The sequence below is a fragment of the Bos grunniens genome, chromosome 6 (assembly GCF_055505025.1).
Source record: "Bos grunniens cultivar Pamir isolate PY7600 chromosome 6, Bosgru_T2T1.0, whole genome shotgun sequence".
NCBI lineage: Eukaryota > Metazoa > Chordata > Mammalia > Artiodactyla > Bovidae > Bos > Bos grunniens.
Genome location: NC_141170.1, coordinates 46294502 through 46316173, shown reverse-complemented (window position 1 = coordinate 46316173; position 21672 = coordinate 46294502). Strand labels below are relative to the sequence as shown.

The following is a 21672-nucleotide window of genomic DNA, read 5'->3' as shown; positions in this document are numbered from 1 at the left end:
TTTTCTCCTTTGCTTTTCACTTCTCTTTTCACAGCTATTTGTAAGGCCTCCTCAGACAGCCATTTTACCTTTTTGCATTTCTTTTTCTTGGGGATGGTCTTGATCCCTGTCTCCTGTACGTCATGAACCTCCGTCCATAGTTCGTCAGGCACTCTATCTATCAGATCCAGTCCCTTAAATCTATTTCTCACTTCCACTGTATAATCATAAGGGATTTGATTTAGGTCATACTTGAATGGTCTAGTGGTTTTCCCCACTTTCTTCCATTTAAGTCTGAATTTGACAATAAGGAGTTCATGATCTGAGCCACAGTCAGTTCCTGGTCTTGTTTTTGCTGACTGTAGAGAGCTCCATTTTTGGCTGCAAGGAATATAATCAATCTGATTTCGGTGTCATCCATCTGGTGATGTCTATGTGTAGAGTCTTCTCTTGTGTTGTTGGAAGAGGGTGTGTTTGCTATGACCAGTGTGTTCTCTTGGCAAAACTCTATTAGCCTTTGCCCTGCTTCATTCTGTACTCCAAGGCCAAATTTGCCTGTTACTCCAGGTGTTTCTTGACTTTCTACTTTTGTATTCCAGTCCCCTATAATGAAAAGGACATCTTTTTTGCTTTATTGACTATGCCAAAGCCTTTGACTGTGTGGATCACAATAAACTGTGGAAAATTCTGAAAGAGATGGGAATACCAGACCACCTGACCTGCCTCTTGAGAAACCTGTATGCAGGTCAGGAAGCAACTAGAACTGGACATGGAACAATAGATTGGTTCCAAATAGGTAAAGGAGTATGTCAAGGCTTATATTGTCACCCTGCTTATTTAACTTATATGCAGAGTACATCATGAGAAATTCTGGGTTGGAAGAAGCACAAGCTGGAGTCAAGGTTGCCAGGAAAAATATCAATAACCTCAGATATGCAGATGACACCACCCTTATGGCATAAAGTGAAGAAGAACTAAAGAGCCTCTTGATGAACGTGAAAGGGGAGAGTGAAAAAGTTGGCTTAAAGCTCAACGTTCAGAAAATTAAGATCATGGCATCCGGTCCCATCACTTCATGGGAAATAGATGGGGAAACAGTGGAAACAGTGGCTGACTTTACTTTTTGGGCTCCAAAATCACTGCAGATGGTGATTGCAGCCATGAAATTAAAAGACGCTTGCTCCTTGGAAGGAAAGTTATGTCCAACTTAGAATATTAAAAAGCAGAGACGTTACTTTGCCAACAAAGGTCCGTCTAGTCAAAGCTGTGGTTTTTCCAGTAGTCATATATGGATGTGAGAGTTGGACTATAAAGAAAGGTGAGTGCTGAAGGATTGATGCTTTTGAACTGTGGTGTTGGAGAAGACTCGAGAGTCCCTTGGACTGCAAGGAGATCCAACCAGTCCATCGTAAAGGAGATCAGCCCTGGGTATTCATTGGAAGGACTGGTGTTGAAGCTGAAACTCCAATACTTTGGCCACCTGATGCAAAGAGCTAACTCATTGGAAAAGACCCTGATGCTGGGAAAGATTGAGGGCAGGAGGAGAAGGGGAGAACAGAGGATGAGATGGTTGGATGGCATCACTGACTCAATGGACATGAGTTTGAGTGAACTCTGGGGGTTGGTGATGGACAGGGAGGCCTGGCATGCTGTAATTCGTGTGGTCTCAAAGAGTCGGACACGACTGAGTGACTGAACTAACTAACTAACTGACATACCATATGAGCCCATTTTTGTTTTTTAAAGCTCTAAAACAGGCAAAACTAATCTCTGGTAATAGCAATGAGAACAGTGCTTGCCTTTGGGATGTGGAGATTGATTAAAAGTCACCTGAGGGAACTTTCTGGAATGATGGAAAGCCTCTGTATTTTTATTTTGTTATTGCACAATTTGATTTCTTTGTCAAAATGTATCAAACTATACACTTAAAACCAGTGTTTTACTGAATGTAAATTTTACTTTAACTTAAAAAATGATATTATTTTTGTAGTTTCCTGTGAATCTATTTTACTTCAAAATAATAGGTTCAGAAAAGTACTCTATCGTTTCCATTTGTTGAAATTTCTTGAAACTTTTGTGATCCACATGTGGTTAATTTCCATAAACGTTAATGTGTGTTCTTTAAGCACTATGTAATCACAGTTGTTGAGTGCAGTTTTCACTGTCTCTTTTTTTCTTGAAAGAGAAATTGTTGCCTAGTAATTGTTGAATGAATGTAGGACTTTATGTATAAGCTTCCGTGATACATAATGGCTCAGTGGGTAAAGAATCCACTTGCAATGCAGAAGACACAGGAGACTCTGGTTTGATCCCTGGGTGGGGAAGATCCCCTCGAGGAGGAAATGGCAATCCACTCCAGTATTCTTGCCTGGAAAATTCCATGGACAGAGGAGCCTGGCAGGCTACAGTCCTTAGGGTTGCCAAGAGTCAGACATGACTGAGTGACTAAGTATCCACATGTATAAAAAGTCATAGATGCTATGGATGATGGTATCTTTCTCCAGAGGCTTACATTTGCTTCTGATAGGCAGTTGGAGTAACACAGACCTCTTTAATCTAATGAGGGACTGAACTGATTGAAGGCTTCAGTTGTATTTTTAAGGCCTTCATTCTAGGATGTAGCCCTTTGCTGCTGCTGCTGCTGCTGTCTCTTCAGTCGTGTCCGACTCTGTGCGACCCCATAGACAGCAGCCTACCAGGCTCCTCCGTCCGTGGGATACTCCAGGCAAGCGCACTGGAATGGGGTGCCATTGCCCTCTCCGAAGCTGTAGCCCTTTAAAGCATCCTAACTGAAAGCATGGGATATTGACCTGGACTTTTCCTTTATCAGTGGGCCCTGAACTCTACTTTTCATTCCTCCAACATCATTGAACTATCAAATGCACTGTTTAACTCCCCAGCCTCTTAGCTGCTGTTTTCTGCTTGGTTTACATTGTCTATCAATAAGCAAATGCTTAGAGAGAAAGAATGTGGAACTTGCTTCTCTGGACTTCCCTTTACTTTGGGGTCTCCTCAACTTTGTCAGCCTATTAAAAGGTCTCCTCACTTCATGTTGTCTATAAGCAGCTGCTTGGCTTCTCAGCAGTTTTGTCCTGCGCCTCTTCAAGATCAGTAGATTTCAAGGGCTTCCCTGGTCGCTCAGTGGTAAAGAATCCTCCAGCCAATGCAGAAGACACAGGTTTGATCCCTGATCCAGGAATATCCCACATGCTCCAGGGCAGCTAAGCTCATGTGCCACAACTATTGAGCCTGTGCTCTAGAGCCAGGAGCCTCAACTGTTGAGCCCATGTGCCTCAACTACTGAAGCCCACATGCTCTAGAGCCTGTGCTCTGCAGCAAGAGTAGCCCTTGCTCACTGCAACTAGAGAATTAGCCAGCAACGAAGACCCAGCACAAAATAATAAGTAAAATAAATGAAGAAGTAAAAAAAAAAAAAAAACAGTAGATTTCTTCAGAGGAAAAGTAGTACCTCATTTTTATTTTCCTTCTCCCTAAGTTCTTGCCCTCCCATGTCCTGTCTGCCTTGGTAGTACTCCAGTACCTTCCAATAGCCTTTAAAAATAATTCCGTCTAGCTTTTCTAGCTGTTTCAATGAAAGTTGGTCTGATACAAGCTTTCCCTCTTAGCCATAACTGGGAATCCTTCTCTAAGCCCACACTGTGAACTCCTCCCAATGGCCATTGTCATCCTGAGAATTGAAGCGATTTCTTTCTGTGTCATTGCCCCAGAATGTTGTCTTCTTTTCCTGGGGTTTGTGAAGGGCATATATAAACCTGGAGTTGTTCCTGAACATTTCCCACCTCCTTTCCAGTCAACATCTCCAGTCATTAAGTCATTTCCCTTCCAGTGTATTTAAAGGGATTGTGTGTGCCCTACTCACAGGGAGCCCATTAACCTAGTTAACGCTGCAGTTGGTACTTGAATAAAAAGGTGCCCTCGTTATTTCTAGGGAAGGAAATAGTCTAATGATTACTGCCTTCACGAGACTGAATTTGTGTCTTCTAGCTCCTTGAATTTTAGCTGAATTACCATGAAAAATAAACATGAAAATTCTGTGTATAAGAAGGATGGGAGCCTCAATATTCATGAACATGATCCTTTCAGCCTCTTCGAAAGTGGAAACAGTTTATAATAAGTGCTTTTAAGGCCTTAGAATAAATTTAGGCTAAAGAATGCAAATTTAATATCACTAAACCTAATTGGAAATCTCAAGAAAAAAAAAAAGCAATAAAAAAACCTCTTTTGTAATGACTTTTGCCAGGGAACGGAAAAGAGATTCATTTTAAAGATGTCTTCAGAGAGAACTGAAGATATAAAGCTCATGATTTTTTTTTTTCAACAGGTCACAAGAGCAGTGATTCCCAGGCTTTCTCAACAATGTACCCTATTTCTGGGCACACTTACCACTGGGGATAAATTCTTCTTTTTACAAGAAGAAAATTTTGGAGAAGAGCTATCTACAAGGAAAGGACGTATAGCTATTCAGAGAGGTAAGTGATTTGTTTAGAGGATGGGGAAAGAAGTAGCTCACAAAGAAAATACTAAAGAATATTTCATTTATTGTGAGTGGGACTTGACATGGATGGTATGCATTTCACTAAATATCAAGTAAAAAGATCCTTGTCATTGATGGTCTTCTAATTCTAGATTTAATTATCAGTTCTTTTACTCACCATCTGTGTAAATTTGGACAAGTCATTTAAATTCTCAGAGCTCCAGTTCTTTTAGCTGTAAGAAAAAATTTCATATGAAAATGCTTTGCCAATGGGAGAGTATAATATAAAAATGAAACTGTTATTGTTTATTGTTAATTACTATTATCTGCTGCTGTTATAAAATTCTATGGAATAAGTTAGCGGCCCTGTGTCTCATGGTACATTTGGTCTGTTGAGCTTGGTACTGTAAACTGAGGGCTTTGTCCTGAGTGCCTGGAATGGAAGGCATTTCACATCTGCCCCCCAGTAAAAACAGCATCATACCGTTCTTTCAACTGCTGGTATCTGTCACCTACTTTTAGAAACTTGGAGGAAAGGGTGGAAGTTAAAGACAAGATCAAAGATGAGAAAATAACTACCTGTATTATTTGTTACAACAAGCATTATATTCAGTGTTGTTTAATGCATACACCAAGCCTTGGAAAGTGGATGTTATATCTACCATGACATTTTTTCTCAAGAGACAGGATTCCTTAGGGAATTGCTTAAAAGCAGATAAAAACCATTTGGTTTTATGATGATTGGGGAGATATTGGATGGAAGGAACTTGAAGTTCTTAATTTTTTCTAATGTTTTTGATGACATGTACAGTTTCTGTAATGACAAAGTGCCTAATTAAGAATAAATAATGGATTAACAAAATCTTTGTTGAGCATGTCTTATGAATTAGGTACTATTCTAGGTGCTAATTCCCATCATGAATGAAACAGGTGAAGATCCCTGCCCTCATGGAGCCTATTCCAGCATGGAGAGAAACAAATAATAAATAATGTACACAATAGAGAAATAAATTAAGAGTAATCAGGATATTAGAAGCCAGTAAGAATATGGAAAAAAGAAAAAGCGAGCCAGGTAAGGGGAAGTGGAAATATGCTGGGTGGGTAGGAAAATAGATTTCGGGGTTAAGTGAGGTGGAGGAAAGACAGGAATTCTGGGATTAGCCCTGGTGTGTTCCAAGTGGAGAAGGAGCTAATACGAAGCTCCTGACAAGGGAACATGGTGATGTCCCAGACGTTGCCAGGAGGCCTGTGAGCTAGAGTAGAGTGGGTGGGAGAGAGAGTAGCAATGTCAGCTCTAGAGGAAATAATGTCATTTCCTCGGTTTAGATACATAAGAAAAGTTACCTTGTCTTCTTCTTGTCTCTCTGGTTTATTCTAAGTCTTTCCTCTGCAATTAAAATACACACACGCACAATAAGTAAACTGTACCTCCACCACTGTATCAGTTTCCGAGTGTTGCTATAACAAAAGACCACAAACGGGTGGCTTAAAACAACAGAAATGTATTGTCTTTTGGTTCTGCGAAAGTTCCAAATGAAGGTAGGGTCATGCTCCCTCCCATGGGATGGGAGGGTGTCATGGTGGTGGCAGTCACTGGCTGGCGTTCCATGGCCTGAACTGCATCACTCCAGTCTCTGCCTCTGTAGGCATGTGACATACTCCCTAAATGTTTGCGTCTTCCCTTGGTGGTCCTTTCTTTTTAAGGAATCCAGACATTAAGAGTCTAACCCATGAGTCTACAGTTTCTGGGATCCAATGCCTGATGATCTGAGGCAGAGCTGGTGTAATAATACTACTAGAAATAAAGTACACAATAAATGAAATGTGCTTGAGTCAATCCTGAAACCATCCCCCCAACCCACCATGGTTCATGGAAAAGTTGTCTTCTATGAAACCAGTCCCTGGTGCCAGAAGGACTGGGTACTGCTCTAGTATGACGCCGTCTTAACTATGACATCAGCAATCACCCTATTACCAAATAAGTCCACATTCTGAGGTACTTGGGGTTAGGAATTCAATACATGCTTTGGGGGGACACATTCAACCGTAACAGCACCTTAAATAATGTGTAATACTCATTATTATTCCCATCTTGCAAGTAGAGAAACAGGCTCAGAAAGCTTAAATGACTTGGCCAAGGTCAGAGCCAGTAAGCAGAAGAGCCTGGTCAGTGCTATTTTTATCATGGACATATCAGTGCTTTTATCAGTGCAATTTTACCATGCTGTGACAGTGACGTAAGGATGGAGGTGACAGAGCACTGCGCAGGTCGAGGGCAGCAATTACACACATACGCACATTGTGGTCCTCATCCCTACTGCTTAACCCTAAGATAGCTCACAATTAATACTCTACCTCAGCATTCCTGTCAGTGGGAAAATAGGTGCCCCTCCATAGCCCACTCCCCATTTTGCATTTCATTCCATAGCATGATAAACATAGGAAACAGATGCTTTTTCCCTCCTTCAGGATTTTTTCCCAGGAAAATATTGTTACAATTTCTGTGGCACGTAGAACATTTTGTGACAGGACCGCATGTTTTTTTCTCACAAAACAAAGGAAAAAAAAAAAATACAACTCTCTGAGTCAGTTGGCATATTGCAATAAAATTAGGGGATTTTGAAAGCATTTAATATATTTTGCTTTCTCATTATATTTAAGCATTTCTTCTTGACATAAAGCTTATCTAGCCATTGGTAAGCCTGAAATCAACTCTAGAACCTTGTTTATGCTCAGTCTTAAGACTAAGGGAAACACCAAGAAAAAGAAGGATACAGCAAAGCTGAACTGAACGCTTTTCCATGATGAGTCACAGTGAGCAGTGACATTGCTATGGAACCAAACTTGGGTCCACTCACCTTGTGCAGTAAAGCAAATCTCACACCAGGTTCTCATGAGGGGAAATACAGCATTTATTGTAGGGCACCAAGCAAGGAGAACAGGCAGCTCGTGGTAGAAAGACCTGAACTCCCTGTCAGCTTTTCAGAAGGGATTTTAAAAGCAGCGTGAAGGCAGGGACCCCAGGGTATGTGATCAGCACACAATTCTCGGATTGGTTGGCATCAAGGTGGAGTTTCATTGGTCGGCATCAAGCTTTATTAGCCTTTTGGTTTCAACTGATCTGGGGTCTATGTTCTTGTGGTCAGTTTTCATCTGGAGCTTCCTGTAAAAACAACCTAGGAACCTGTATCAGGCCTTTATCTGTATCTTTCTGGGAACCTTCAGTTTGATGAGTCTGCAATGTGTCAGATTTATATTCTAAATTATTAGCAATTTCCTGGCCCAACAGCTCTTCTTTGTTTCTATATCTTCACATTTCCTTATCATTAACTCTTGAGTTAGCCTTTAGAGACTCAAGGGAGGCCTGGGAAACTAAAGCAAAAGCCTTTTACTTCAAAGTACAGGTACACAGGGGCTTTTTTAGGGTTTCCACTTTTTTTTGATACTCCTCAATCTTGAGGGGAACAGGTTCGGGAAAAGAAAGGAAGCAAAGTTTTGGATAAAGGGGTTAATCATAAACTCAGCAGAGAAACTCAGTTTCGGGGGGACTTGGTTTCAACATCCCCTGGCCAGGCTGAACACATGAAGTCTTCAGAGGCAGGGTCCCAGAGGAATGTCTAAATTGTGGTCTAGGAAATCCAATGTTCAAGGCTAAGCAGTAAGTCTAGGAGATGAGACCAAACTGTGGTTGAAAAAAAGAAGTCATAAGGTCAAAAGATCAGAGCTGTATCAACAAGTCTAGTGGGAGACTAACTGAGTGGTTTAGAAAATTGATCGGGTGAGCGTTAGGGAGGCCTGATATTCTATGGGCCTAACTGCACGGGGTGGGGCCCCAAGAAGGAAGTTGTTGGGTAAGACTGGGCAGTCCCATACCTGCTTTTCCCAAATATGATCAGTAGCTGGTTTTTTTGTTGTTGTTACATAGTCTACAAGTTTCTTTTCAAATTCCCTGCTTTTTACCTCAACTCAATATTTTTATTCCCCCTACATTCTGGGACTTTTCTTTCCATTTAACAGCTGACTGCTTTGGATCTGTGTGTGGAAGCATATGTTCTTCTTAGTATCAGAAAGAAGTGGGGGAAAACTGCCTTTCTTCCAAAAATGCTTCTGCTGTTGCTGCTGTTAAGTTGCTTCAGTCGTGTCCGACTCTGTGCGACCCCATAGATGGCCTCCTACCAGGCTCCTCTCTGTCCCTGGGGTTCTCCAGGCAAGAACACTGGAGTGGGTTGCCATTTCCTTCTCCAAAGATGCTTCTACTCTTTGTTAAAATTGATTATCTGTGATCCTGAAAGTGTGTGGAAAGAGCAGTGTCTTCATATTTTAATACTAAACGAAAATGACCCCTGGCCTTTGATGTCACCACCACAGAAGGCCACTCCCCAGAGCACTGCTTGGTCACACAGTTCTGGCAGGGGGCAGAGGGCTCATGAACACAGGGGCACCCGGTCCACTTGTGATTCTCCAGCCACACAGGTAACTGCAGGTGAACAGTTGCTGCTCTTCCTGCAGCTGCTGCTGCTGCTGGTGATGATGATGAAGGACCGAGCAAGTCAGGGGTCAATAATTAAAATTACTTCCCTGAAACAGACATTATGGCAAAACACTGGAGTTTCTATAAGAAAGACTAAAGGGTGACAAACACTAGAAATGACTCTTTGCAACCCCCTGGACTGTAGACCACCAGGCTCCTCTATCCACGGGATTCTCCAGGCAAGAATACTGGAGTTGGTAGCCATTGCCTTCTCTAGGGGGTCTTCCCAATGCAGGGATTGAACCCAGGTCTCCTGCATTGCAGGCAGATTCTTTATCATCTGAGCCACCAGGCTCTAGGGGTTTACGTGTGCTAGCTATGTCATATAAAGGGAATCATGCAATATTCTTTCTGTGTCTGGTGAAGCATTTGTTTTCTGTTACAAGTCATTTATTTCTTTCAGTCTGCTCCTAGCATTGCCCTTGGATAGCTGAAATGCTCTGGGAAAATTAAAATCTCTAATTAGGACCTAAGAAGACCTCTTCGGAAATATCTACTTCACTTTGGTTGCTGGTGAGCTAATGAGACAAGTAACAGTTGAGAATGAAGTTACTGACTTTGCAAGGGTATGAAGAATTGGACTTTACCTTATTCACATCTATCTTGAGGCTCGGTCCCTTCCAGCAGCATCTCCAGTTTATGTCTTGTGTAGTGGTCTGGACACCAATTTATCCCATTATCCAAATGAACCTGTAATTGATATTTTGGCATCAGGATACTAGAGATTATATTGCTGGCCTGAACAACAAAGCATAGTTTCCCCCCAGGGAGTAAAATGATACTAGCTGTTGAAGACGAAAATTTGAGAAATACTTTACACTCTCCTCTCTTAGGGAGGCTGCTCATCCTCCCTCCTCTCTTCCCTCCCTGATGAAATAGAGGCTGCCCAAGAGGGCTTTGGGATGCAGACAGAAGAGGCTTGAAATAAGATGCCTCTCTCCATCTGCCGGACGTAATCCAAGATGAGCTGCACAGATGAAGCTGGCAGAGAAATGGGGAACCGGATGGCAGACAAGGTTCTAAGGGGACGAAAATCCTAGCTAAATCCTTTTGTGGGAGCAAAAGAGCCGGCTGGTCTAATAATGCGGAATCCAAGAAATAAATTGATGTGGTGCTAGTGGTTTATCGAATGAAATTTCTTTTCTGTAGACCCCCTGGGGGTGTTACTAATGTGTTCTGTGGGATGACAGTTAAATATGGGACAAATAATGACTTGTCTGCACCAAGTGGTGATTATCATTTACTGTTTTATGTGCTAGGTGAGATTGAATCATTGCCTGCCTGCTCTGAAATATCTCTTCCGGGAGCCTGAAAATTCCACTTTAGAGTAGCTGAATGGATTTGATAGGGTCCAGCAATGACAGGGATGGGGTGGAGCATTTTTGTTGATTCCCGCTCCCTTCTCTCCCTCCCTCCCTCCTTCTCTCCTCTCTCCCCATCTCCCTCCCTTCATTAGCCTGTAAGGAACTTGTTATAAACCAGACCTTGTGCTGAGGGCTTTTGTTGTTGTTCTTCAGTCCAACTCTTTGTGACCGTATGGACTGCAGCACGCCAGGCTTCCCTGTTATTCACCATCTCCTGGAGCTTTCTCAAACTCATGTCCATTGAGTTGATGATGCCATCCAACCATCTCATCCTCTGTCACCCTCTTCTCCTGCCCTCAGTCTTTCCCAGCATCAGGGTCTTTTCCAGTGAGTGGGCTCTTCGCATCAAGTGGCCAAAGTTTTGGAGCTTCAGCTTCAGCATCTGTCCTTCTAATGAATATTCAGGGTTGATTTCCTTTTGGATTGACTGGTTTGATCTTCTTGCTGTCCAGGGAACTCTCAAGAGCCTTTTCCAGCACCACAATTCGAAAGCATCAATTCTTTGGTGCTGTGCCTTCTTTATGGTCCAACTCTCATATCTGCACATGACTACTGCAAAAGCCATAGCTTTGACTATACAAACCTTTGTTGGCAAAGTGATGTCTCTGCTTTTTAATATGCTGTCTAGGTTTGCCATAGCTTTCTTCCAAGGAACAAACATATTTTAAGGGCTGCTGCTGCTGCTACTGCTGCTATGTCGCTTCAGTCATGTCTGACTATGTGCGATCCCACAGACGGCAGGCCACCAGGCTCCCCCGTCTCTGGAATTCTCCAGGGAAGAACACTGGAGTGGGTTGCCATTTCCTTCTCCAATGCATCAAAGTGAAAAGTGAAAGTGAAGTCGCTCAGTCGTGCCGGACTCTTAGCGACCCCATGGACCGCAGCCTACCAGGCTCCTCTGTCCATGGGATTTTCCAGGCAAGAGTACTGGAGTGGGGTGCCATTGCCTTCTCCAGTAAGGATGTGAAATGAGACCCTGCCACCCAGGAGTTCCTGGTCACTCCCTTTTTGTTTTCTCTCTTTTGCTTCCTGTTCTTCTACTGTTAAAGAGAACTGTAAGCAGCTGTGTATTTGTCCATCTCTCATAGTAGGAAGTAGCTGCCAAAGGCCAGAGTCCTTCCTGCCTTTGAGCCTTTGAATCTATTGATAGCATTGCCCTAGCAGAAATTTATTGAATTGAATTCAGATATGTAAATAGATAACTGGATAAAATACAGTTAGTGATATTTGAGTGAATTTTGCACAGTGCTTGGAAGCACATGGGGCAGAGTCCACAGCTGCCAAAGGCAGCCAGCGGGCCTCCTGGAGGCGTCACTGGAGCTGTCTTGAAAGATGAGAAGGTGTTTGCCAGACAAAAAAGCGGGGTGCCCAGTCTCCTGAGGTCTCACCTGCGTGAATGTTTCTTGGGAGGTGATCCTCTAATCGTGCCCTTTTCTTTCTTTAATGAAATTTCAAACGAAGTAAGTGATTCTGCTTGATTTGCCAGTAGTTTTGGATCAAGACTGGGATTAAGTATGGGCTTCCCTGGTGTCTCAGTGGGAAAGAATCCACCTGCCAAGAGACACGAGTTCAGTCCCTAGGTCGGGAAGATCGCCTGGAGAAGGAAATGACAAATCACTCCAGTATTCTTGTCTGGAGAATTCCATGGACAGAGGAGCCTCTTGGGCTATAGTCCACGTGGTCACAAAGCGTCGGACGCGGCTGAGTGACTAAACAACAACTGAAATAGTACCGGTGCCTTTCCAGAAGGTGACAAAGCTGGTTTCTTCTAGGGCCTAAAGCCCGTCTCCCACCAAAAAAAAGAAGTCTGTTGATTTCCTCACCCCTAAAATGCAACCTGCTTTCATCTTCCTTTTCCTTATTGAAATATTAAATATTCAAAATTTCATTTCCTAAACGAGTTTGATTTGGAGCCAGGATTTCACTCCAATGATCCTTTCACCCTTGCAGCAAACACACCCAGAGAATGCCTGTACTGCTCTGGAGTGGACACTTACAGAGACCCAACAGGGAGAGACTTTCTGCTCCTAAAGAGCCTAATGCTGGGCTTAATCACTCAGTCGTGTCCAACTCTTTGCAACCCCATGGACTATAGCCCGCCAGGCTCCTCTGTCCATGGGATTATCCAAACAAGAATACTACAGTGGGTTGTCATGCCCTCCTCCAGGGGTTCTTCCCAACCTAGGGATCGAACCCAGGTCTCCCACATTGCAGGTGGATTCTTCACTGTCTGCGCCACCAGGGAAGCCCAGAATCCACACCAAACAAGAAGCGAACATCAGCACAGAAGTGCTCCTCTTCTGCCCTTTACTATTAAAGCGGAGTCTTCCTTGCACACAGAGTTGACATTGACACTTTTTGACATAACTGACTCTAATCCTGAAGTTTTAAAAATTAATTTATTTTTTTGCTACACTGCATGGCTTGTAGGATATTATTTCCCTGACCAGGGATCGAACCCAGGCCCTCAGCAGTGAGAGGGCAGTGTTAAACACTGGACCACCAGAGACATCCCTGAACTGAAATTTAGAAGTTTCAAGGCCCAGGGAACAGTGAAGAGAACCATATTCACCACCAGAAGATTTACCAGAAGAGCATCTTTAGTCCAAACTTCACTGGCATATATTTTAAGAAACCTCAGAAAGTCCTTTCTATGCAGAAAAATACCCCCCAAAAGGAGCATTTACCCAAAAGGAGCATTTATTATTTGGTTATATATATTCATGTATTTTAAGAGCCTGTATCATTTTATTTTCATTTATCTATGATAAATTTCAGTGTGTTGTAGAACTTAAGAATTTTCCTAGAACTGGAACCCAAATGTATAATTCTGATGATTACACAGATGAGAATGTCACTTACTGGAACCCCAATTTATAATTCTGATGATTACACAGATGAGGATGTCACTTAGCAAAGCCCGTCTTGTCTTCCCCATGTAGTTCCTTTTTAAAAATATTTATCTTTGGTTGCACTGGGTCTTTGTTGCTGTGCGTGCACTTTCTCTAGTCGCTGTGTAAGTTCACTGCAGTGGCTTCTCGAATATCGCCGAGCATAGACTCTAGAGCAAAGGCTCAGTAGTTACAGCACACGTGGGCTTAGTTGTCCTGCGGCATGTGGAATCTTCCTGGACCGAACCTGTGTTCCCTACATTGGAAGGCAGATTCTTTACCATTGGACCACCAGGAAAGTCCCTTCTGTAATTCTTGAGTTGGGCTGCATTGCAGGCAGATGCTTTACCGTCTGAGCCACCAGGGAAGCTTTATTATAGGTAAGGTTGCTCACCCAAACTTCCCTCTTCTCTCTTGCTTTTCCAGTCATCAGCCTAGCTGTGCTTCAGTTCACTTCAGTTCAGTTCAGCCACTCAGTCATGTCTGACTCTTTGCGACCCCATGAATCGCAGCATGCCAGGCTTCCCTGTCCATCACCAACTCCTGGAGTTTACCCAAACTCATGTGCATCGAATCAGTGATGCCATCCAGCCATCTCATCCTCTGTCATCCCCTTTTCCTCGTGCCCTCAATCCCTCCCAGCTTCAGGGTCTTTTCCATGAGTCAACTCTTTGCATGAGGTGGCCAAAGTATTGGAGTTTCAGCTTCAGCATCAGTCCTTCCAATGAACACCCAGGACTGATCTCCTTTAGGATGGACTGGTTGGATCTCCTTGCAGTCCAAGAGACTCTCAAGAGTCCTCCAACACCATAGTTCAAAAGCATCAATTCTTCGGCGCTCAGCTTTCTTCACAGTCCAACTCTCACATCCATACATGACCACTGGAAAACCCATAGCCTTGACTAGACGGACCTTTGTCGGCAAAGTAATGTTTCTGCTTTTTAATACACAGTCTAGGTTGGTCATAATTTTCCTTCCAAGGAGTAAGTGTCTTTTAATTTCATGGCTGCAATCACTATCTGCAAAGGACTTCAAATCCAAATGCCAAGTCTTTCATAATTGATTCTCTGACGCCTCCCACTCTTCCCAGAAGTGGTTTTTTTTCTTCCTCCAAATATCCACAGCACTATGGTCCCTTCATCCACCCATACACACTCAAAACCTAACATTTTCTACCTGGTTAATAATTTTTTGGTAAATATACCTCCTACTAAATAATATTTCCCATGGAGCCAGTGATATTTTCTTTATGTCTTTATATATATCTCATCTCCTCTTCCCTCATCATTCCCTCTTCTCTCATCCCAATAGCTGTCGCAAAATAAAACAGATACTTGGTAATAATTCACTAAATGGAGTCAGTGGATGGAATTTCCATCTCAGTAAATGTATCCAAGAATGTCTACATCTTTTCCAGATACCGTAATCCATAGCATAAATCTTTATACCAGTGTTTCCCAAAGTATGTTTCATGAGCAACTATTCTGAAGAATGTTTAAAAAAGAATTCTTAAAATGTCTATGGTTGAAAATGCTTGGGAAATTCTAGACAAAGTTTTAAACAGAATTCTTACTGTAGGACTTCTCATGTTGTAAGCATTGAGGAGTTTTAGTTTCAGAGTCTAAAATGAGGCAGTAAGGCTGTGTTCCTTCTGTAAGCTTGAGGGGAGAATCCCTTTCCTTGCCTTTTCTAGCTTTTAGAGATGTCTGCCTTCCTTGACTCATGGCCCCTTCTCCCATCTTCAAAGCTGGCAATGTAGTATAAGGATGGAAAATTTTGTTGTTTTTCCCTTCTAGGTTCTTTGGCTTATCTAATAATTAAATTGCCATATGAAAGTCTGTCGTTGTTTAGTCACTCAGTCACATTCGACTATTTACGACCCCATAAATTGTAGCCCACCAAGCTCCTCTGTCCATCAGATTTCTCAGGCAAGAACACTGGTGTGGGTTGCCATTTCCTTCTCCAGGGAATCTTCCCAACCCAGGAACTGAACCTGCATCTCTTCTGTCTCCTGCATTGGCAGGTGGGTTCTTTACCATTAGCACCACCCGGGAAGCTATGATAGATTAACAGGAGAAAAGCAAATTTAATTTTGTATATATGGAGGTCCTGTAAAAATATGAAACTCAAATCACCAAAGTAGGAAGTTTTTATACCTCTTAGACAAAGGAACAATAAATTTGTGCAGCATAGACAAAGAGGTGTGGGCTTGGGGTAGTAAATTAGTGAAGAAATAACAAGTTTTCTTTGCACAGCCTTCTTGGTCCTGAATTCCCCATGTCTGGTGAGAAGGATGCCTTCTATCCCCCAGGGAGGATACCTTTCGCATGGGAGACTTATTTCCCATTTTTAAGGGTGACACTTGAAGGTCAAAGTGCCCTTTTTGCACTGGCTCTTTCCCAAGCAACTTTAACTCAAAATGATCAGGGTACCCACATGGCATATTTTAGGGTGGCATATTCTGCTTGCCTTCAGTCTTATGTTCCAGTCTCTCCCCTTCTCTGACCTCCGCTTCTGTCATCACACCTCTTCCTATGACCCCTTTAAAGGTACTTGTGTTTGCATTGGGCCCACCTGGAAAATCCGTCCCATGGGATACTCTTCCCATCAAAATGCCCTTAATGTAATCACCTCTGCAAAGTTCCAGTGCACAGAAGATAGCACATTCACAGGTTCTGGAGATTAAAAGGTCACCATCTCTGGGATTCCTGTGTCTGCAGCAGTTAGGGGAATAAACCTTTCATTCCTCGACGGCGAACTGGATGGAATACCCACCACCACCTATACCATTATTTCTAATGGAAAGTGAATTCTGAGTTGTGCTAAACAAGTTCACATCTGCAGTTCACAATCCTGGATAAACTGTGAACTCTTTGTATAGTAACCTCAGCAGTTATGACAGTAAAAATCACTGACAGCCATCATACACCCAAATCTGCCTAAACTCTTCTCTCACAGTCCCAGGTATATAGCCCTTGTTTTCACAGTACATCAGACAAATTTTATGATAGAACTGTCCACTAGGATTATTTTTCCCTTGAGAGTTTTTCATGACCTTTTAAACTGTTTACAAATGTGAACCTGTTATACATCATTTTGCAATGAGTTTATTCTCTGTACAGGAAGCTATACTCTTCTGGCAGTCTTGTTTTTAGCCATGTCTTACCCACTGCCCCATAGACTTTAGTAACATCTATCCAGTGTTACAGTCACTAAGTAGGGGGGTGATGCAAATGGTAAACTAGAAACATGGCACATGAGAAGCTTGATAAGGTTTGAAGACTTGTGGAAAGAGGTTGACTATGAGGAAGAATAGAAATATACAGTGGAATATTACTCAGCCATAAAAAGGAGTGAAATTGTGCCATTTGTAAATGGACCTCAAGACTGTAATACAAAGTGAAGTAAATCAGAAAGAGAAAAGCAAATACATATTAACGTATATATGTAGAACCTAGAAAACTGGTACAGATGAACCTGTTTGCAAAGTAGACAGAGACACAGATGTAGAGAAAAAACATGGACACCAACAAGGGGAAAATGGAGGTGAGATGAATTGGGAGATTAACATATATACATGTTGATACTATATATAAAATAGATAGCTAGTGAGAACCTACCATATAGCACAGGGAACTCTACTCAGTGCTTTATGGTTTCTATGGTGACCTAAATGGAAAGGATATCCAAAAAAGAGGGAATAGAGGTAAACATATAGCTGATTCACTTTGCTGTACTGCAGAAACTAATACAGCATTGTAAGGCAACTATACCCCAGGCAGATGTTTTTAAAAATCAAACTAGAGATAAAAAAAAAAGCTGGCCAAGGGATAGAATTATGAATTGAAGTCTAAAGTGTGTCATGTTTTAAAAGACTTTGTGGGGAGTAAACCCATAAACATTGTCCTGGGCAAAGGAAACCAAGTTACCTAAGGAAGCTACTTGATTTCACATAACTAGAATGAGAATACTTTTCCCTAGTGTCAAAAAATTGGACTTTTCTTACAAAATACAGCCATGAAAGATCTTTGAAATGCCATACAGAATTACATTATCAGGCATTAAGAGGGAGCAGTGTAAAACTGATTGATATCAGCCTCCCTTCAGCCCACACAGACAACATTGTCTCATAAGACACCAAGGTCCTCCAAGGCAAGGACATTGTCTCATTAATCTTTGAGTCCCCAGCCCTCACATGTAATTTGGCATGTTGTCATAGTGTGTAATTTGGCATATTATCATAATGTTTGTTGATCACCAAGTAAAATGGTTGCAAAGTTAGTCCCTTCCTATATGATGATTCATTTTGAGGAAATTATGTTTGAAAAAGCTGACAAGGAGAGGTGTATGAGAAAAGAGAAAGAGTGTGGTATGTTGAGATTCTCAAAGAAGATGTCTAGAGATGTTCTTCATTCCCAAAGTGTTCATTTTACCACAGTTATACTAAAGTATTCCATCAAAAAAAACCCCACATATGCACTATCAATAGAGAACAACAAAAGTAGATTGAGATTCGGATGTTGCTGTTACGTTATGAGAATCATTCTTCAACTAAATTGCATATGTTACTTCTGGTATACCCACTGTTGCATACATAATCTTAAGGAATCACTTGCAAATAATCACATTTGGCAATTTCTAGATCAAAGAATTCTCACAGGCTACTATGTTTTACTTAGAAGATTAGGAAGACAAGTTTTGTCATTTTTGCATTCCAGTTGGAGCATTCTCTATCCTGCCTCAGCTGAGATTATGAATTTTCTGAGGACAGAATATGACTTATGCCTCTTTTCTCTCCCCAATTTATGTAGCTCAATTTTGTGGGCTTCATGGGCATTCAGTAAATAAGTAGTAGAGGACTTGGATTAAATGGAAAAATATACCATTGTGAGCACTGTAAAAGTCAGTGTGGGTAGGCATAACAGATTAGAAACACATTTGCGTGTATCAACTATATTGATACATTTTCCCAACCCTGTCCTAACATTTCACATAGGTTGGGTAGATTATGCTTTGCAGTATACTAATAGAACCTGTGAAAGAAAACATGTATCTGATTCCAGGTCCATCTAACAGAGGACTTTTGTAAGTCAGCCCTAGGAATGCATTCAAAAGCAATATTGTGTCCTTTATAACAATATGACAGTGGTACCAAAGAAAAAAGTAGTGAAGCTTCAGAATATCCAGTTGTTCAGTGATGATGGAATTTAAGGTTACCTTTAACAGAGTTGTGAAGCTAAGGAAGCAGCTAAGAGGTGCATAAAAGGAATCAAAATTGAATAAAGAACTGTAAATATTATACCTTATATTTTAAAGATAATCAAAATGAAAAGTAAAACCATGGGGGATAGAAGTAGTCCTCTGAAAGTGGCTTGACCTCCTCCTGTGGTTTGACCAGCTTGGATACATCTGAACTAGTCAAAGTAGAGAGATGACATTTGAGACTGATTGTCTTATCAATAAATTCAGTAACCGTAGAGAGGGATGGAAGTAATAACTTTAGAGATTTGTGTTGTAATGTTGAGGAAAGGTGTAAGAAAAACATTCAGTTTCATCATTCTACCTGAGATTTTTTGTGAGCAACGTGGGTCATGAAAAGGGTATTTTGAATTTAAGAAAACACTTCATACTGGGATGTAAACGTAGGGAGGATATTTAACTTGTTTAACACAGCCACTGTGATATGGGAGTTTCAAGGCATAGAAGTGGATGTAATCACAACATGGCTTTAATATGCAGGGAAAAGATGTACAAATGCTTCATGACAAAATGTTATAAGAAACAATTGATAAAAACTATAGAAATTGCAAAGATCCGAAGTTAGAATTTTGTGGAAGCACAGAGAAATGAATGCTTCAAAAATGTGATTGGAATTTGAAAAAGTTTAATAAAGGTAAAAAGATATAAATGACATTATGATACTAAGACAATTTAGGTGATAACTTGGGCTTCCCAAGTGGCTCAGTGGGTAAAGAATCCGCCCACAATTCAGGAGACGCAGAAGATACGGGTTCGATCCCTGGGTTGGGAAGATCCCCTGGAGGAGAGCATGGCAGCCCACTCCACTGTTTTTGTCTGGAGAATCCCATGGAGAGATGAGCCTGGTGGGCTACAGTCCATGGGGTTTTAAAGAGTCGGACACGACTGAAGTGACTGAGCACATACACAGGTGATTACTTACCCAAGTAGAGAGATAGTTGCCAAAGGAACCTGTGGGCATAAGCTAGAAAAACTCATGGAACTTAATTTTTCTAAAGAAACGGAACTTAAAATGGCAATGTGTTATAGCTGGGAAAGTAGGAGAATAAAAATTGACCTTATATAAATGCAAACATTTCAAAAAAGGATTTTTGCCTTAGTTTGTCAAGCCAGGAAGATTTTTTCTCTAATAATCTCTACAGGGTAAACACTTTTGAATTATTTGGGAAATAATACAAGAATAAAAGAAGACTTTGATGGTGATGATGTTTTTTAAACCTATTTTCTTATCCTAAAAAAATTATGAGAAATTAGACTTATAATAACAGAATACAAATCTTGGGTATTCATGAGCTTTTGAAATAGAAGAGATGAGATGTGAGAAAGTTGTATATTTGGCAAGATATATTTTTCTTATGCATAGTTTGGAAATTATGTCGTTTTACTCAGAATAAACATTGACTTTATTACTACTAAAAGAGAAAGCATCCCTGAGCTAATTCTGCCTTTCCTTTTCAGGTATGAGGAATACAGTAAATTTCTCCCTAGGGGCAGGGGTCAGCAATTTGATAGAGACTGTAATTCACTGAATGTGCAGTTTTGTGGACTGTGAAATGCAATAATAATTTCAGGGTTTTATTACAGGTATTACTTTGTCTCCTCCATCTCTTCCATTTTATTACATATCATATGCATCAACATGATGAAAGGTAATGTGTTTTCTTTCACTGAAGTGGAAGACATAGAACAGAGTTGGTAATATAAGTGCGGCCCACTGGTTTTTTCCAGTGTCATAAGCTTTGTGCTCATAGTCTGTATGCTATACTTTTTATTTCAGTAACATTTAACAAAATCTTGGCCATGGAGGAACTTAAACTTACACAGAATGTCCATACTGAGTCTCTGAGTGCTGATGTTTCAGGTATGGTACGAAGTGGCTACTCTGAGTTGCCAATTAAAGAGACAGAAGCCATCTCTTCCCTATTGTTTTTAGTGGATTTAACTACAAATCCGTACAATAACCTCAACTGTGTGGGACACAGTGAAACACCCGGATGTAAGTGAGCAAAGCAAAGGCAGCAGAACAGGAGCCATTCATCCTCTAAACTCCTGGGGGACCTTCCTAGTCTTTCCCTCAGCACCTAGTGACTCTCTGCATATAATCTTATCATGCTAGATGATCTAGTTTCCTATCTCACAGGCACAAGAAGCCATAAATTAGAAAGGAGAAGGAATCATGAGAATTAAGATTCACCAGCCTAATAAGAGGGCTTCCCAGATGGTGCTAGTGGCAAAGAACCCATCTGCCAGTGCAGGAGACATAAGAGACGTGGGTTCGATCCCTTGTCAGGAAGATCCCCTGGAGGAGGGCATGGCAAGCCACTCCAGTATTCTTGCCTGAGAAATCCAATGGACAGAGGAGCCTGGTGGCCTACAGCCCATGGGGTTGCAACGATTCGGACACAACTGGGTGATTAACACACACACAACCTAATAAGAAGAGACAGTTAAACACGTGAAAGAAAGAGGCAGAAAACTTATTTTGAAATAGGCACAAAAATGTTTTAAGGCAGAAGGGCCACTGATAGAGACAGACCATCCTGTTTACTTCAGTTTCTCTTCAAGTTATTGCATCTGAGGTTAATAGTAATAGCCCTGAGACATCAAGACATTAATTTATATTCTACACAATGTATTATTTATTAAAGAAAAATTTTCTGTTCAAAATGTTTTCAAAAAGTTCAAAATGCTTTAATTTTTAAAAATTTTGATACTGATAGGGATAACATTTACTTAACCTCTTCCTTCAGTCTGCTTTGCTCAGCTTTAGTCATTAAGTCACGTCTGACTCTTTGGGACCCCATGGACTGTAGCCTGCCAGGCTCCTCTGTCCATGGGATTTTCCAGGCAATAAAACTGGAATGGGTTGCCACTTCCTAGTCCAGGGGATCCTCCTGACCCAGGGATTGAACCTGTGCCTCTTGCATCTCCTGCATTGGCAGGCAGATTCTTTACCACTAGTAGCACTTAGGAAGCATTATAATATAGTGCATTGAATGAACCCTAAAATACATCTGTTTTTGAACATTTTGATTTTCAACTTCCATTTCCTCTCTTTTTTTCCCTTCAAAATTCCTTCAAATGAATTACATGGAAGCTACCAACAATTGGATTTACCCTACCTTCCTTGGCAGAGATAAAAATGATATGTGT

At 41.3% G+C, this 21672-nt stretch overlaps 1 protein-coding gene across 9 annotated transcripts in view; it reads left to right on the top strand.

The window, feature by feature from the left end:
* The window catches only part of CRACD (capping protein inhibiting regulator of actin dynamics), a 279409-nt gene that overhangs the window by 146777 nt on the left and 110960 nt on the right, over positions 1-21672 (top strand). For 8 of the 9 annotated variants that reach the window (XM_086405649.1, XM_086405653.1, XM_086405655.1 and 5 more), the window contains exon 2: positions 4322-4469. The gene's annotated coding sequence lies outside the window, so the exon portion shown is untranslated. Of the gene's footprint in view, positions 1-4321; positions 4470-21672 lie in introns of those variants that run through there. The other variant, XM_086405651.1, reaches the window with a different exon arrangement.